The 17,291-nt window shown below is 58.7% G+C and overlaps 1 pseudogene across 1 annotated transcript in view; it reads right to left on the reverse strand.

Annotated features, from left to right (window-relative positions):
• Nucleotides 1-17,291, reverse strand: part of LOC144251054 (sterile alpha motif domain-containing protein 11-like) — a 17,960-nt pseudogene continuing 669 nt past the window's right edge. Inside the window, exons 2-14 of the transcript XR_013342616.1 lie at nucleotides 16,533-16,624; nucleotides 12,765-12,946; nucleotides 12,153-12,203; nucleotides 8,545-8,669; nucleotides 5,513-5,592; nucleotides 5,115-5,262; nucleotides 3,246-3,414; nucleotides 2,208-2,323; nucleotides 1,958-2,036; nucleotides 1,382-1,883; nucleotides 1,067-1,191; nucleotides 724-834; nucleotides 1-634 (exon numbers count right to left, since the gene is read on the reverse strand). The product of XR_013342616.1 is annotated as a sterile alpha motif domain-containing protein 11-like (transcript). The remainder of the gene's footprint in view (nucleotides 635-723; nucleotides 835-1,066; nucleotides 1,192-1,381; nucleotides 1,884-1,957; nucleotides 2,037-2,207; nucleotides 2,324-3,245; nucleotides 3,415-5,114; nucleotides 5,263-5,512; nucleotides 5,593-8,544; nucleotides 8,670-12,152; nucleotides 12,204-12,764; nucleotides 12,947-16,532; nucleotides 16,625-17,291) is intronic.

Here is a 17,291-nt window from a genome sequence, read left to right on the forward strand (position 1 = left end):
CCTGAGGCCAGTGTCTGTGCAGCAGGAGGGCAGTAGACAGTGGACAGGGCTTTATTGTCACAGCACGACAGACCAGATGAACCAAGAGCTGTGCTGACCTGGGCAGCAAGAGCCAGCCCTATGCAGGAGGCTGGTTCTGCTGCCAGGTCACAGCAGCCTGCTCCACAGAGGTGGCTCCCTGGTTCCTCTACTCCTTTGTCTTTGGTTTGTCTGTGGACCTCTGCATTCACCCCCAGAAAGTTTTTGAAAACTCATTCAGTCCTTTTAAGTCACATTTTTTCCTTTTAAAAATTCTTGGTGTTTCTGCATCCAAAACTGAAAGGGAGAAAGCTGTGGGGGAGGTACCACTGCATCCTGTGCTGGGACTGTGGGCAGCCTGCTGGCCAACTCAACACAGAGACTGGGTGGCATCTGGGGCCCCTGGGAGTATTGCTGCTGTTCCATTCTCTGGCTTGGGTGAGGCTTGGCTAGTGGGTGGGTGGCTCCCCCCATAGGGGGAGTTGGCTGTTGGTGGGGACAGGGGCTGCTCTCTGGAGGTAAGCTCCTATTCAGGAGCCTGCAGGGTTGGCGGCTGCAGAGGCAGAGCCACAGGGAAGCTGGCCATGTAGAAAACTCGGCCCAGGCGCTTGGCCACCTATAAAGAAAAGCCTGGATGGGTGCCTGCCAAGGACATTGGGTGATTTCAAAGAGCCTTTATGCCCTCTGCCCACTGTCCATGCTTACCTGGGCCTGGATCTTGAGGGCGGGCCCCAGCTTCAGCCCCATAGTCGTCAGCAGGTGCTCCTCTGTCAGCAGGGGCAAGGTCTCCCCATCAATTTCTTGTTCTCTGAATACCTAGAACAGGGATAGGGTCAGGCTTATCAGTCCCACACAGCAAAGGCCCAGAGAGCAGCCAGGGAGAGTAAGCAGGCTGTGTAGCTTTCAGGGAGTGGTCAAATGAAGGAATCCCCTTTTGCTTTGGGCAGGGGCTAGCATGAGGCAGGAGCAGGTGGGGCTGAGGGGTGTAGGGAAGGGAGAGGAGGGCAAGTGACAGGCCCGCTGCACACCCAGGTCAGCTCTGCCTCACCAGAGCATACTCCCCACAGCCAGACAAGCCCCCAATGAAGCTGCAGACATCATCCACAGTCCACTTGCTGACGTCCTCAGGGGATGTGGCCACCTCCCCATCAGCGAAGAGTCACCCCATGGTGCCTAGGTGTGAGTGGGTGTCACTAGGGCTTTGTTCCTCCCATCCCATACCCCACCGGTCTGCTGACCTTTGCTTGCCTTAGTTGCTTAGAGACATGCAATCCATGACTTAAGATTTTTCGACTGTGGAAGCCTTGCACCCCCTCCCCGTGCAAGACCTCCAAGGGTGGCTGGCCTGGGTCTCCACACCCACCTGTGTGGAAGTATGGGCTGACGGAGTAGGGGAAGCCCAGGGACAGAGGAGGGGCCAGGGTGGAACCTGAAAGAAGCCCCTTTCCCTCAGTGCTGGTTCCTCCTAGGGCTTGACCTGGGGTGGAGCCCCGGCCCCCTGTGGGTGCTATCTCCAGGTCCTCTCCATCTGAGTCCTTGGGGGCTCTTCTGAGACATCTTGAGCCCAGAGCCCAGATGCTGTTGTCTCCTTGGATTCGCTGGGCCGAACTGAGGCAGAACTAGGGCCCCCCCTTCCGCGGTGCTCTGCCAGCAGGCTCCCGGGGTGAGGTTGGAGGCTTCGGACCAGAGACACTCTGTGAAGGCGAAGCGGCGCGGAGCTATGTTTCAGTACCAGCATGGCCCCGAGCCTCTGCAGCTCCTCTGTACTGTCTGGGGCACGCAGGGCCGCTTCAGGTGCCAGCAGCTGTGGCCGGTGTGTGTTCTCCAGCTCTTTCTGGCGAAGCAGCTCCGCGGATATCTCTAGCCTAGGCCAGGAGTAGTAGGATCAGCTTGAGGGCTAGTGCCACCCACCTCCCCTCCCGGCTTTGGCCGCACCTACCGGGCCAAGTTCTGTTTACGCAGGAGCTCCTGCTGCCGGGCGAGCATCTCCGCCTGGGCGGGGGGCAGGAAGCTGTACCCTGGGGAAAAGGGACAGACCAGGGCCAAGTGGTCAAATGGTGCTGGCCTGATGAATTGGCCCTCTGCACCACCTTGGTCCATCCTCGACATTAATGGGCGACCTTACAGGACCAGTTTCAATGAGCGTGCCCATAGGACATAAAAGACGTGCACACCTGCCGATTCCTTACCTGGAGTCTGGCACAGAGCCTATGGAACCCCCAAGAAAGGGGGCCTGAAATGGGAGCCCAGGGCAATGTGGGGGGCATTCTGGGGCGACAGCAAAGGGGGCGGCTGCGACAGCTCCCTGCGAAAGGCAGGACTGAGGGGCGTGCGTGGCTTGCCCGGCCCCCTCCGCGCCCCGGATTCCCCTAACCGCCTCCAAGCGCATTCCGGTCGCCGCTAATTGCTGGCCCTGCGGGCGGTCGATGTGCCGCTCCTTATGGCTCTAGGTCGAGCGCTGCCCCGCTATCGCCCCCTGGCGGCGCCAATTAATCTCGGAGGAGGCGCTAACCCGGAGGGCCATGGTGACTGCAGCGGTAATTACCGCGCGGGGCCCTCCTCCCCACCCCCTCCCCGTAGCGGGCCCAGCGCTGCCGGGGGCACGAAACGTAATTAGCCGCAATCCTGAGGCAGCGGCAGCTGCAGACGCCGAGCTCCGCGGTGGAGGGCAGGGGGTGCGCCCGACTGGAGACGGCCGCTGCGGGGCGGGGGGGGGGGGGCATCCCTGAGAGCCTCCCTGCTCTCTACAGGTCTCCCCCTGTCCCCGCCCGCCCGGGAGGCCGTCTCCCCAGACCGCTAGTGTGTCTGAACTGGCAAAGCGGGCTTCCCTCCTCCCCCAGTTCTAGTCCTCTGGCCGACCCCTCCCGACTTACTTTGGGCTGGGTTTCCAGACTTCCAGCCGCTCTGCCTTCTGCTTCCCCAACCTCATCCCCCCTCAGTGTCCCGGGGCACCTGGATTTTGCTGGATCCCAGTTGCTCAACAAAGAAACAAGAGTGACCCTTCACATTCCTGCCCAGGGTTCTTGGCACCCAGGTACATACTGCCCCGGAAATGTTTTCCTGGGCCTCTACCCAGCTCAGCCAGCTGCAGGAACTTTTTGCCCAACAGACCCTAAACCCAAAGCAGGCAATACCCACATGACTGTGCAGCTGCAATCAGGGAGGAGTAAGTGGGTGGAAGGTGCAGGCTATGGGGCCTGCAGAAGTCAGATACCAAGCCCCAGTACCTCTCTGAGAAGGACCGGGCAACAGCTGGAGCTGGAGCAGTGTTCTCCCGGTGCTGAGCCAGACCCTGCTTCCGGTGCTGACCTGCTGTGGATGAGGGCAGGTGAACTTCCAGGCCACTGGGACTCCTCGAAGCTGCAGCTGCTACCTCCTGCCGGACCCTCAGGAGATCTGGGGGTGGGGGGGTAGGGGATGGGCAACAGCAGCGACCCTGAGGCCCAGCCTTCCCTGGACTTCTCCCCTCATCCTAGTGAGCACAGGTCACTGGCCCAGGGGAGCCCAGGAGAAAGGGAACCAGGGGCCCACTTCCACACCATCCCTGCTGTGTGTCAGGCCTGATGTCAGTCACTGGGGCCAGAGGAGCAGCCCCAGGGCAGGGGAGACAGGTTTGCAGGAGGACCTGAAAGGAATGTGAGGTGGGAGGAAAGCCCAGTGCTGGTACGCAAGGCTGTGGAACCTGAGGCTGGAGCCTTGAGGGGAGGGACTGTGCACAGATCCATGAGAGCATAGACCAGTTCCTGGAGGTCACTGTGACAAGTCTAGGAGTGGGTCTCCAGACTCCACCAGGTGACCGTCTCCTAGATGGGAGGCAGGAAACTGAACCTGTACACGTGGCCACACCGCCACACCAGCATACACCAACATCCGTTCACATCGGTCATCCAGCAGTGGTTGCATACAGTCAGCATCCAGCAAGACCACACCAGGCCCATGCATACGCATCCTTGCAGGCACACCGGCCACAATCTCTGGACGCGGCGACGTGCAGTGGTTTGATGCACTGTGCTCCTGCCCAGGGCCGGGCCTTCGAGTCCCCACCACCCCCCTTTGCATACTTTTGCCACTGAACCGCGGCCTCTGTTTATAAATTAATTACCCGAAAAGCGGAGGTGGGTCTGCCCTGGGCTGGGTGCCAGCCCGCAGAGCCTAGCCGGCTCAGCTGCCCGCGTCGATCCCAGCGGGGCCTGCACCCCCGCCCTCCAGCCCGCGGTCACAGCTATTTGCAGCCCGCTCCTAGGCTGGCGCACCGTGATTAACAGCAGCTCCCTGGCGGCCGCAACCACGCTCCCTCCCCCACATAGGCCTGCAGAGCGGGCCCCAGGCAGAGCAGGCAAAGCAATTAAAAGGGAAGATTTTTAAATTATTAACATTTGGTGAATTATTCAGACTCTTGGTGCCTTGTGCAAGGAGAGGAAATCCTGCCCCTTCACGGCACCCCATCCACCTCCTACCATAAAAGCCAAGTTCACCTAGCAGGAGACTAGCCTGTGAGGCTAGAGTGCAGCTGGACAGGTATCTGACTGCTCCCTGGGCTATGACCACAAGGGACAGAGCAGACCCAGTGAGTGGAGAGGGGCAAGAGCCTCATCCCAACCTCTAGCTGGGCCTCTCTTGGCATCCAGGAGGCCATGGTGGCCAAACACAGCTGCCTCTTAGTCCTGTCTTTCTGGAAGGCTTGCCCCCCATGCAGGACAAAGATCTGGCACTATTTGAATGTGACCACAGGTCAGCGTCCACTGACTTAAATTTGTGCACCAACTGCTGTGGGAGTCAGGAGAATGGGCACAGACCACAGGGTCTCCTGGATAGGGGGCAGGTAGGCTTACTCAAGCCCCTACCCCTTCCTCTCACCTGGGCTCACCCCTGAGTAACCTGTGTGCATGCCTGGAGGGGATCCTGAGAATGTGATGAAAAGTGGGGACTTGGAACAAGACCTGGGGCAGCCAGGCCTCATCGCCTACCCACAAAGGGCTGGGGGTCACTGACAGATCCAATCCTGGTCTTGATGTCAGCAGCCAACACCCTCTTCTGGGGTGGAGGGGCAACTGAGAGTGTACACAGGTATGGGGGCAGGTGGGGAGGTCACATACCATGGCTGGGGAGGCCCAGGTGGTAGAGACGCTGTGGTTCCTCGAAGCTGCCAGCCTCACTGAGAGCGGAAACCAGCCGGTGGTAGTGGTCCTCAGGCGCCATGCTGGGTTGCAGCTCTGGCAGCAGCAGAGTCTCTGCGTTGGGGTAGCACATAGGGAGGGGATTTTCCTTGAAATACTACCCAGGCGGAGAGGCAAGTAGGGAAGGCACACCTCACCCTAAGCCTAAGACCTTCCACCCCTGCTACGAAACCCAAGTCCCTCCTCTGTGCACACCTGCCCCTTTTGGAAGGTCTAACAACACTTCCAAGCACTCAGTTACTGCTTCCTCCTCCAGTGACCTGTCCCTCCTCCCTGGGTTGGGCTCCCACCTCGAGGGTACTCAGACTCAGACTCTACTCGCTTCGGGCCTTCTTCTCTGAAGAGCAGTCACTGGTGACGTGCGGGGAGCAGCCCAGTCTCTTGCCTAGCAAGCCACCTGCAGAGGGTGGAGTGAGCCACACCCAGTCTCAGGGACTGGAGGAGGAGGCAGGGAAGACCAGGTGGGGAAGACCCACCCCTGCCCCAGCTCAGTCTAGTGAGCCCCAGTCCCCTCCACTCAGGAGCATCCTGGGTGCTGGTGGGCAAGGCCTTGCCAGCCCTGGGTCCCAGGCTTCCACCTGGTGAGCCCAGCTGGCTGGAGGATATCATGACAGGTATGGAGCAAGGCAAGGAAACAGGGCAGCCCTGACCCTGGGCCCCAGGCTGCATTTGAATAGAAGTGATGGGTGTGACACGTGACTGTGACTGTGTCCCCAAGGGCCTCTGGCTGCCCCTAACCAGCCAGTCCATTCCCATGTGTGCTCATGAGCCCACCTCAGCTTCTCCTGGAGAACAGAACTACCTTCCCTTTCTGAGAAGGGCTGGGGTGGGCTGTGCAGGTGCTGGGGAAGAGAGTCAGTCAGGAAGGCACATGTCACTCCCCACACCAGGGGTGTGCTCAGGGGAGCCCTCCTCTCTGCACCAAAAGCCCAGACCCTCCTCTTTCCTGCACTCAGCCTTGGCAAGCACATACCTGCCCAGCCAGGCTCTGCGCTCCAAGGGTCACCCCTGGACAGCTGACCTGCCCTACACAGACCCTAGGTGCCTGGCTCCTGGTCTGCCTATTCCTATACTATCCCCTCTAGAGATCACATCTCCACATCAAAAGCTGCACACAGGGCTGGGGATGTAGCTCAGTTGGTAGAGTGCTTGCCTCACATGTAAGAAGCCCTGGGTTCCATCCCCAGTACCATAAAAATGAAATGAAAATAAAAGCCACACACATCTATAGGTCTGTCTCCTAACCTGTCCCTGCACCCCCAAGCTCTGCTTCCTCCTGAGGACCCTGACATCAGGGGGCCCTGCTGATAGCAGGTCATCATCCAGGCCTCCAGGTCAGACCCTATTGCCTCTGAAGACCCAGGGTGGCGGGGATGAGGGCTGCTCCTGTGTAACTCAAGCCTTTCATGACACCTTGGTACTTGGGGGTCCCCAATCTGTGCCCCCAGGAAGCCCTGCTGTCAGCTCAGGAGCCTAATTCCTTTTTCTTATTCCTTTAATCTGTCATTTTTATCAGGCTAGGGAAGTGCGGCGGCAGCCAGAGCACTGATCAATCTCCACATTACAGCTGACAGAATGGTGCTAATAACTTATTGATCTCAGCCACCTCACTGCCACTGGTCTAGCTGGCTGGCCCCAGGCCCTGCCCCAAAGACAGGGGGCAGTCCCCACTGCCTGCATGAGGGGTCAGGTTAGACAGACCCTGTAGGACAGATGGAGGGCACTCAGGTGCACATGGGCATCACAAGCTGCGTGTCAGAGTCCAGCAAGCAGGAGGGCACCCCGAGCGCACCAGGCAGGGAGTGGGTCTTGCAGCCTCTCTCCACACCTGCTGCCCATCTCCTGCTCCCTGTACATGCTCAGGGGTCAGCAAGGGTAACCTCTGCAGTCTGTTCCCTGTTTCAACAGTGGCAACTCCCGCCTCCTTGCTGGGCTTCTCTGCTCCTGGGGAGCTTGAGAGTCACAGCTTGGGGGAGGTGATACTGGGGTTGGAGTGCCCCGCAGTGAGACCCAGCCTTGTAGCTGCCTTGAGGAGATGCATAAGCTCAGAGTCACACCTGATGTAGGCAGTGACAGGAGGCAGACACACGTACCAGGGGTGGACCTTAAAGTCACAAGACCTGCGCTGAGCTCCTCAGTCCTCTGGGATCCTTCCTGTCCAGAGCCCAGGAAGCTGTGGCTCGAAGGATACCCCCTTGGGCCACAGGAATGAAGTAGACATGGTGACAGGTAAAGACCACTTCAGGGCCCAGAGGAATCCCATGGGGAGCTGCAGACCTGGCAGGTGCACGCGCGTGCACGCGCGCACGCGCACACACACACACACACACACAGCATCCTGGCTGCTATGCACAGCATGTGACCTGCACTCACTGTAGAGTGCGGAGGGCTACCTGGCAGGGTGAGCAAGCCCTGAAGGAGACACACAGGGCACATGCAGGTCTGTGTACCTGAGGAGGTTGTACATAGGCAGGAGAGGGCCTTCTGCCTCAGAACATCTCAATCACTGAGGGGCTCCCTCTGCTCCACCCGATCGATGGGGCAATTAGATTTTATCAGCCACCTCCAAAGCAGCTCCAGAAGCAACCCCCACCCCTATACACAAGGGCCTTCTGGGATCATGGGGGCTCTGTTGGGAGTGTCCAGGGTGGTGGGTGATGCCCACCCTGCTTTCCCAGAGCAGTAGCCATTGTCAGAAACAACCCTGTCCAGGGTCCATGTGACAAGGCCCCTGAGGTCAAGTTGTGCCCACTCTCAGCGGTGGCATCTTGCAACCCCTCATGAACTGCTCCGTGGGAGACTGCCTGGGTCCCCAAGATGTTCTCTCCCTCTGAGTTCCTGTTGCCTCCAGGAACCAGATCTCCTTGGTGGCCCTGGAAGCTCCTGGGCCAGCACCCTCTTGGCCTACCTGAAGCGGTCCAGGCTGCAGGGGATGGGCCCTTTCCCTCCCAGGACCCCTGAGAAGCAGGACCAGGCCGACATGCCCTGTGGGTTTGGTGGGAGGTGGGCATTGGTGGGAGGTGAGCTCTGGAAGGTCTTTGCCTGTGCCTGTCTTGTGAGGAGGGGGTGGTCGGCCTCGAAACTCCAAGCCCACCCCAGCAGCAGCCACACTGGAGCCGCCCTGGGCCGCCAGTCTGCCTAACTGGCTGGGATTAACACAATTACCATCACATGGAGCCCCAGGGGACAGCTGGCCTCACACCTCCCGCCTCCTCTGCTGGCCTCCCTGGCTGCCCGCCAAGGCTTCCAGAGCTGCTGAACAGACACAGGGAGGGTGGCTGTCCCTAAGCAGAGGTGCTGTGGCCCTGGCAGCCCCATCATCGCCCTCAGGACCCAGGGGCCTCCTCACCTGTGGGTCCCAAGCCAACCTCCACACTGCCTCTCTGGAATTCACAGCGGCTCTGGTGCTCGGGCATAACGAGGTGGCGGCTTCAGTGCACACTGGATATGAGTGTGGGAAGGTCACTGTCCTGGCTGCAGCAGAGCAAGACAGAGGATGGAGCCATGAGCCTTGGCAGTGCCACCTGATGAGCATGAGTACAAGGGTGCTTGGGGCTGAGGACAGCTTGCACTGAGCGTGGTGATGTGTGCGCTTACCTCTGTGGGCTTGGGATGCCACAACTACGCACACTCAGCAGGCAGGCCAAGAGAAAGCAGAGACGTGGCACCTGGACCCCACTCCAGCACCCAGCTGGTCTGTGCAGAGCCAGAGCAGCCCCTCCCACCTTCCTCTCTCCAGAGAGGCAGTGCTGTGCTCGGCTCCCTGCCTCAGAGGGAGGACAGGATGGCCTGCTGTCTCACAGGACAGACATATAGAGGGCACACTGTCACCCATGTGCTGCCAGCTCTGAAGCAAGCACCTGGCACATGCCACTTTGGTTAAAACTTGCAACACCCTCTTGGGGCCCTCATTTCTCCAAATCAGGAAACTGAGGTTCAGACCAAAGTCCCGTAGATAAAAAGATCTGCCCTGGCAGGCTCAGGACACCTGTGATCCCCAGGGTGCACCCAGGGTGCACCCAGGCCTGGCCTTGGAATCACCCTGCATGTGATTCTTTGTCCCTTCTCCCTCCTGCTGAGCCCTCACCCACAGCCCCAGAGAGAAGAGGGAGGAGAAAGTGGGGCACCCTGGGGTTATGTGAGCAACCCCATCATCAACAGAGAAGGAGGGGACAGGAAGTCAAGGCCAGCCAGAGCAGGGGCAGGGAAGCCCAGTGCCCCCAGCAGTGCCCTCCCGGCCCACCTGTGGTGGAGCAGCCTCTTCAGCAGCACTGACACTAGCAGAGCCTCCTCACAGTGACCTAGGAACCGATCCTGAACCTTATTAAATAGCCCCCAGCCCCCAGCCTGGGCTGGCAGGAGCCAGGCTAATCCAGGGCCAGGCCCTAAGCAGATCAGTTTCAGCACCAGATACCCCGGGGCGGCCCCAGAGCCCCTAAGAGACCCAGATGTAGGTTCTCCCCCATCCCATGAAGGCGGGAGGCAGGTGGGGAGTAAGTACTTTATGGGATTATTCTCACGAGGCTCATCCCCCATCATCCTCACTGATGTGGGATGTTGGACAGAACTGCTGTCCTCAGCATGGGGAAGGGGCCTGGGCTGGCCGGGTACAGGGCTGCAGCTGCCATGGAGCTGCTCCCCACAGTGCACCGGACACTTCCTGCTTCCAGGGACTGGAGAGGTGAGCACAGTAATTTCCTGTGAGCCCTGGCCTGGACCCCCAGCAGCACCTGCATCTGGGACCAGCCTCAATGACAGCGATCGGCTCAGTCTCACTTGGGGGTTACCCGGGCTCTCAAGGTGCAGGCCGATGGGGGCCACCCTTGGCTAGACAGGACCTGCCCTTGCATTCCACACCCAAGTCCCTGCCTTGGGGGTTCATTCCTTAGGTCCCAAGATGGGCCAGTCCTGAAAACCTGTTCTGGTCACTCAGTTATTCACTGAACAAATTATGCTGGGTTCATTTAAAAAAAATGCCAAGAGACTCACACACAGGCTGGAGAGTTGAGAGCTCTGCACCTGTCTTCACAGTGTGGGGCCACTACACACAGGCAAGGCCTCAGCAGGCTGCTGTGGCACGTGGGGAGGAGACTGGGGCAGGGTCAGGAAGGCTGCAGGGAGGGTTGTGAGGAGGCCAGGAGAAGGGTGAGACCCGACTCCCCCCTGAGGGCCTCCCCACCCCAACTCTCTCACGTAGCCTTCACCAGCTGGGGGCCCTAGAGGGTCAGGGACCTAGAAGGCCCTTCTTTCCAGCCAGGCTGCAGGGGCATCACAGGGCAGAGGGGCCCTGGGCCTTTTCTTGCAGCCAGCAGCAGGCATCCCCAGCAGGACTGGTCAGAAGGACGACAGATGCAAGAGGCAGACAGACCAGTGAAGAGTGACAGACAATGGGGATGGACAGACAGTCGGGATGGGACAAACACAGTTGGTGACCCAGTGTGAGGCAGCTGGCGGTCCACAGCCCTCCTTGTCCAGACACTGGGGGCTGTTAGCAGACGGGATATGATGGGCTGTTAGTCCTCTGGGGTGTGCTCTTCTCCAGAACTGTAACCTTCCCTTTAATGAAATCCAGAAAGTCATCCTTGCCCCTCTGGATCCTCTGTGGGACCAGGGTCTCCACTAATGCAGGCCTGCTTCTTCCCAGGCACAGCCAGGCTGCAGCAGCCAGTACTGGTAAGAATTCAGCATGGGACTCCTGGGGCCTCCCCGCACCCCAAGGCCAGGTGTACTGCAAGGAGGTGCAGGTCCAGAGGGGAGGCACAGCCATTGGGTTTCCCTGCAGGCCTTGCTGGCAAATTTATCCTGTAGCGTCCAGAGTAAAAGGCTCATAAAATGTCATCAATGTTCATGACGGTTCATAAAAATGATCCGTTGAGCTGGCAACTCCAAAATGAGGTGGAAATAAGTTTAAAGCTGTTTTTATTGTAATTCGGCTCCAGGATCCAGACGTTCTTGAAGACATAAATAATGACACCTCTGGCAGAGATCCAGGACAAGCTGCCTTCCTGCAGCTGGGCCTGGGAGGCCAGGCACCCACAGCTTGAGTCCCAAGAGGCTTTCCCTGCCCTTGGTGCCCACTGCTCCCCATCAGGCCTTCCTGTGGTGCTCCCCTCGAAGCCCTGGGGAAAAACTTGGCCCCAATAACCAGAAACCAGCCCCTGCCCCTTGGGAGCAGGAACTAGGTCCCTGACACCTGACCTCCTCCTGGGGGCTTCTTTTTTATCCTCTATGTCTTGGATCCACAGGCCCCAGCCTGTTTCCATAACCCAAATCCATGTGAGGAAACCCCAACCTTCCAGGGTCCCCAGAAGGATCTTTCCAAAACACAGACCTGGTCACTCCCTGCTCAGGAACTTTCTGTGGCTGGCTCAGCTTGGAGAACAAAGCCCAACTGGTCCAGCGGCTAAGGTGCAGACCTTTTAGCATCCCACTGAGCCAGACCTGCCATGTTCCCATTCTCCTCCCTTCCATCCCATCCTTCATCCCTCCACAGCTTTGCAGACCACCTTTTCCCAGTGAACTCCTATGCATCCTTCAAGAACCTGCTCACACATCACCATTCTCCCTCCTGGTGGGTCTCTGGGAGGGTGAGAGGTGAAAATCACAGCCTCATCTTAGAGCTGTTGGGCTCCAATGGACAGTCCAGTGGTGAGGGTCATAGCATGCTTTGTCTCCACGGGTGGGCTGTCTAGGACCCTGCCCATGCTGTTGAGGCCTGGCACAAGTCTGCACTTGGCTGAGATGGGCCTCCTGATCTCAGTTGGGCACCATGCCACCTACCTTCCAGGCCAGGTAAGGACACACATCCAAACCAGCCTGGCAACCGCATGGCCCACACTGGCTCACACTGACTGGGACAGAGGACAAGACAAAAGACCATGGGTAGAGGAGGGAAGCAGGGTGGGTGGGACCCAGGAGAAATGGCAACAGCTGCCCCTGCCCAAGCCAGGCTCCTACCTGCAAGATGTCTCTCGGAAGGAGATGTTCACATCCCAGTGGGTGTGGACTCTACTGGGAGAGAAAAGAGGGTCAGTGGCTCCATTACTGGCACAGAGACAGCAGCAGGGTGTGGGCCTGACTCTTAACATCCCACCAGCCAGAAGCCAGGGCAGTCATGAGGGTGGCACCTCATGCCCAGTTCAACCTGGTGGCAGCTTCCACTGAACAAACCCAGGGCTTGAGATGCTCTGGCCTTCCAGAGATGAGGACGAGGAGCAGGCTGAACAGCCCCGGGGAACACCAGGCACCACAGCCCCCACCATCCTTACTCACAGACACCCCACCCCTAGGTGCTGGCAGGACGAGGCCCATATCAGGAAACAAATTTCTGGGAGGTTGTGGGTGTCAGCCCAGGTGGGTACCGGACCTTGGGTCTCTTTGCTGGCCAACCTCTACCCAGAAGTGACCATGGCATGGCTGAGGCAGAACAAGGTGCCAGGGCGCCAGTTCAGGAGAGAGGACAGCCTCTGCCTGCACCCCCGCCCCACAGCAGCATTCCAGAAGACCCCTGGTCTTCGTGTCCCCTTCCATAGGAGCCTGAGCCTCCCGGCCCAGATCTGGAGTAAGTACCTTCTCTTCATGATTCGGACATGCAGATCATCCTCCTGCTTCAAGCCTGGCTGCCGTCCACAGGCTGGGCCACCTCCATCACTGTCACCATCACTGGCAGAAAAGCTGGGGTTCTGTTCCTTTTTCAGGGAGCGTGCAGGGGGCAGGGCCACTGTCCTTTTGTCCGCCAGCCGCCCCCGGTTCTGGGCAGGAGGAGGAGAACGTTAAGGCTGAGCTAGACATCAGCCTCCTGGGCCTGGGCCAAGGCCCAGGGGCCTCATTGCTGTAGGCACAGCCTGTGAGGACAGCAGAGTGTGGGCTGTTCTGCCTGCCCAGCCTGAGTGTGGGTGCCCACCCTGTGGCAGGGAGCCCTGGGGATGCCTAAGCTATGACCCTCAGCTCCTTCCCTGTGTCCCCAGAGTCTTCTGGGATTGTGCATACAGCCTGGGGCAGGGATCATGGGGCTGGTCCTGGTGGGTGTGCAGTCAGGGAGCAGGTCCCTCTCAACGTGTCTGGCTGACATCCCATCTCCTCTGTCAGTCCTGAAAACTTACAGCAATATCAACAAGCAAAGTCACTTTTCTTTTTCTTTTGCAGTGCTGGTGAAACTAGGGCCTCACAAAACACTCTGCCACTGAGCGGCAGCCCCAGCCCCTCTTTGCTATTTTGTTAGCACCATGAAGAGCCCAGCTCAGGGGAAGTCTGTCTGAGACTGCTGGTCCCTTGCAATCTGCAGGCCTGGGAGCCACAGGCTGCCCGAGAGCACTGACAGCCCTGACCCTTTGTTCCCCAGCCCTGATGGTTCATTTCTCTCCTCAGTGTCCCCCCTGCACCATGTGTAAGTGTGTGGTGCTGTGTATGCTCAAGCTTGGAGCTCTGCACCCAGCTCACACATTTCTGCACAGAGCGGTGGACATGAGTGTGTGGCCCCAGTCCTGGCATTTCTCTACCCTTCCTGGCTCCAGGTCCTGATGCCCCAGGGAAAAGAAAAAAAGTCATTGATTATTTTCCAGTGTACAGAGGTTTTTTCTTACTTGGTTAAGAGGCTGCTGGCTCAGAGGCTACATGGGCTTTCAGAGTATCTACTTTCCTCTCCTGTTCAGTCCTCCCATTGCCAGAAAGAGTTGATCCTCACTACACCCATGAGCTTAGTGAGGAAGGGGTCAAGGAGGGTCCCTGCCCCAGGTCATCCAGGATCTTGAGGTGGGCTGCTGCATGGAGTCCTGTCCTTGCAAGGACGCTTCTCTTCAGATTCAGCACCACATCATCTCCGGACGCCTGGCTCTGCCCAGCTCAGTGCTCCCTCCCCCAGCTCTGGGAGCCACAGTATCCCCCACACCTGCCCTCACACATCTGCTGGGGTCTGCCCAGGATACCCTGATTCCCTCTGTAACATGGTGAGTGAAATAGACCCAGCAATATAAGGGCACATGGCATGGGGCCAATGGGTTTTCAGGGCCAGCCCACAGGATGACAGGGTCCAGTGACAGCAGAGCGCAGGGAGACGGCAGTGGTGAGTGCCCACCTATGTCTCGGCCTCTGTCAATCCATAGGTTTGGTATCATTTTCAACACCCCTTGGCCCATGGCTCTGCCTTGTCCAGCCTGCCAAAGCCCAGTGCCAGGCATCTGGAGATAAGCTCTGCCCTTCTCCTCAGTCACCTTTCAGCCTTAGGTGAAATACTCTCATGAAAAGAAAAGGGGTATTTTCTCAAAGCCACCTGCTTCCCCTCTTTTGTGGCAGAAATACTCCCATCCAAACAGAAAGTAGAACCCAGACTAGGAGTAAACATCTCTCTGCCTCTCACCTGTGGGAAGAGAAGAGGGGGACACAGAGTCTATAAGACTGCTACTTGGAAGGGGGCCAGGACCGGCTGGCTGGGAAGGAGCCCAGGCTATATGCCAGTCTTAGCCACATGAGGCACAGAGCTGGGCACAGGATCTTCCAGTCCCTGGTATGCGCTGAAAGCACTCTGGAAGGTTAGGTCTGGGGTGGCTCTTGGGGGTAACTCTATGGGGGAGCATGCTGAGAACCCAGATGGCCACTCTAACCCTGCCCAAGGATGGGGAACACATGCCCCCCCATACATCAGAGACTTAGCTCCCCACTGCTCAACTGATTTGAGAAGCTGGTTCCTAACCAATAATTGACCCCTTCTGAAATGGTGAGAGTGGGTTCCAGCATGCACAGTCACATGCACACCATGTTCTACCCCTGGAGTATCTGTGACCATGAAGTGCACACACCTTTGAAACTGGCCACAAGGGTGGGTAGAGACAGCCTCTGTGCACCAATAGGTTGGGGCTAGAAAGGAGATCCATGGAGATACCTCCAAGGAAGCGGCCAGGCACAGAGAGGCCGGCAGGCCCAGGTCTGAAGTGCCCTTCACTCAGGGCAGGAACCAGGGAGCTTCAGAAAGGCAGCAGCTCCATCCCTCTCTGAGCTTCAGATTGCCACTTGAGGTGATGGCAGATGTTGAGCTCAGGTCACCCTCTGCCCCTCTCTTGTGGCAGGCCTCAGGGGTGGCAGGTTGGAAACTGTGGGGCACTACCATCCAAACAGAAAAGAGAACCCAGACTAGTCTGAGGTGGGCACCCAGAGGATCCCGTCCAGTTCCAGCTGCCTGAAGGGGTGCCACGATGGAGAGGGACTTCAATCTTTTGCCCAGTAGGTATGTGACAGCAAGCAAAAGGTGTTTCTGCACACCTGCTTGGGGAGCTCTTGTACAGGTGCCCTGTGCTCCTGTAGACTCAAGTGTGTAGGGCAGGCGGCTTGAGGCTGTGACTGTGACAGACCAGGTGTGGGCTGGGCCTGTGGCTCTCCTTCCCCTGCCAGCATCCATGTGTCCAAGATTTCCCAGCCTGCTCAGCGTGCATCCTGCAGAGCCCACGGGGAAGCCAGGATACCCCACCACCCGGTCAAAGGGAATAAACCCAAGGTGGCAGCCTGGGCCCTCCAGGACCACTGGTACCTCCACCCCTCCTGCTCCTTCCTGTAAGAGGGGACTGCTGGGTGGACCTAGGAACAGCAGCCTCCACCCCCCATGTCCCTAGAGGTACCCCACTAGGGGAGCTTCCTCTCTAGAGGCAATTTCCTTTTCAGATCAACCCTCTACTCCTCACTGCCTGGAGTCTCATACCTGCTCCCCAGGCCAGTGGGGAGGCCAGAGATTGTCTATCCTAGGTGGGGTTCTTGCTCTCTGGACACCTACAGGCAAAGACCCTGCCCCAGCCAGGCTCCATGTCATGGACCCTCCGAGGTCCATACCCTTGCAGGGCAGCACTTCAACATTAGGAGCACCAAGACACACACCACTCAGGCTCAAGCCTGGGGATAACCCAGATGTGCAACCTGGCCAGCTAACACTGTTACACCTCAAAAGAGTCCTGCCCCAGCACCCAGCACCTCTCTCTGCTGAGCCAGATGACTTGGTGATCTCCAGACCTGGGACAGGGAAGTCCCCAGGCCCAATGAATGACAATAACAGTGGGAAGACCCTGGAACCTGGAAGGCTGGAGAAGTAGCTCCAAGACACCCATGAGGGAGGCTGCTCAAGAACAGGCAGGACCCGCCCTTCATCCAAACAGGAGAGGATCCTGTGACCCAGGATTCCCACCCATTCCCAGGGATGGTCTGGAACAGCACAAAGCAACCCCACCCACCCCATCTGCCCTGGGAGGATTCCCTCCAGCCTGCCCAGAGTGCTGAAGTTAGGACTCCCAATCTTAGAGATCACCAGGCTCTCAGGGGAGTCCAGACACCCCAACCCAGATTATTCCCAGGTCTCACCACAGGCGAGGATATTCGACAGCCCAGGAAGTCGAAGATTGGAGGATGCACCTGCAGAATTCCCTTGGACATAAGCGTCTTCAGACTTTTTCCTGTGAGGAGAGCCGAGCACAGCTGGTGAGGGGCTGTCAGGGCATAGATGGAGCCTCTGGGGCGCCGTCACCCACAAAGCCAGTCCCCACTCCCGGAAGGTGTATGCAAGGCACACCAACCTTCCAAACCCACTGTTGTCCAACTTCGGAGCCTGCTGCCCGCCCCACCCTCTCAGAGGAGAAGGGGATCTGCTGGGCTCTGAAACTCAAATCCTGGGCGAGGCCCTCCCCTGGTGGAGGGTGGCTTCCTCTCAGCCCTGGCGCCCCTCCTCCTGCCCCACCCTCTCTTAGCCAGTCTAGCCCGAACTGTGGCCGGGCAGTGGAAGGCTGAGCTGGGGAATTGGTGAGTGGAGGCGCAGTTGCGACCCAGGCCTGCGTCAGTCCCCAACGCAGGAAAGGGCAGCCACTGCGCAGCCTGAACTCCTAAACCAAACGCTACCGGGTCCCAAACTTCCCAAGACCCTCGCCAGAGGGTCACCGCGCTTATCAGGTGCCCCCGATCCGGCCTCCAAAGGTGTATTGTCGCACCTTTGGAGTCACCATCCAAACGGGCTGCTCCAGGTCTAGCTGACACTGTTCCAGCTCCGCGCGCCCACGCCCCGCCCCACTCCCGCGGCCCCACGTACCTGTTCAGCCCCAACCAGTGTGCACTCACACCCCGGCAGCA

Source organism: Urocitellus parryii, chromosome Y (genome assembly GCF_045843805.1).
Source record: "Urocitellus parryii isolate mUroPar1 chromosome Y, mUroPar1.hap1, whole genome shotgun sequence".
NCBI classification, from domain to species: Eukaryota; Metazoa; Chordata; class Mammalia; order Rodentia; family Sciuridae; genus Urocitellus; species Urocitellus parryii.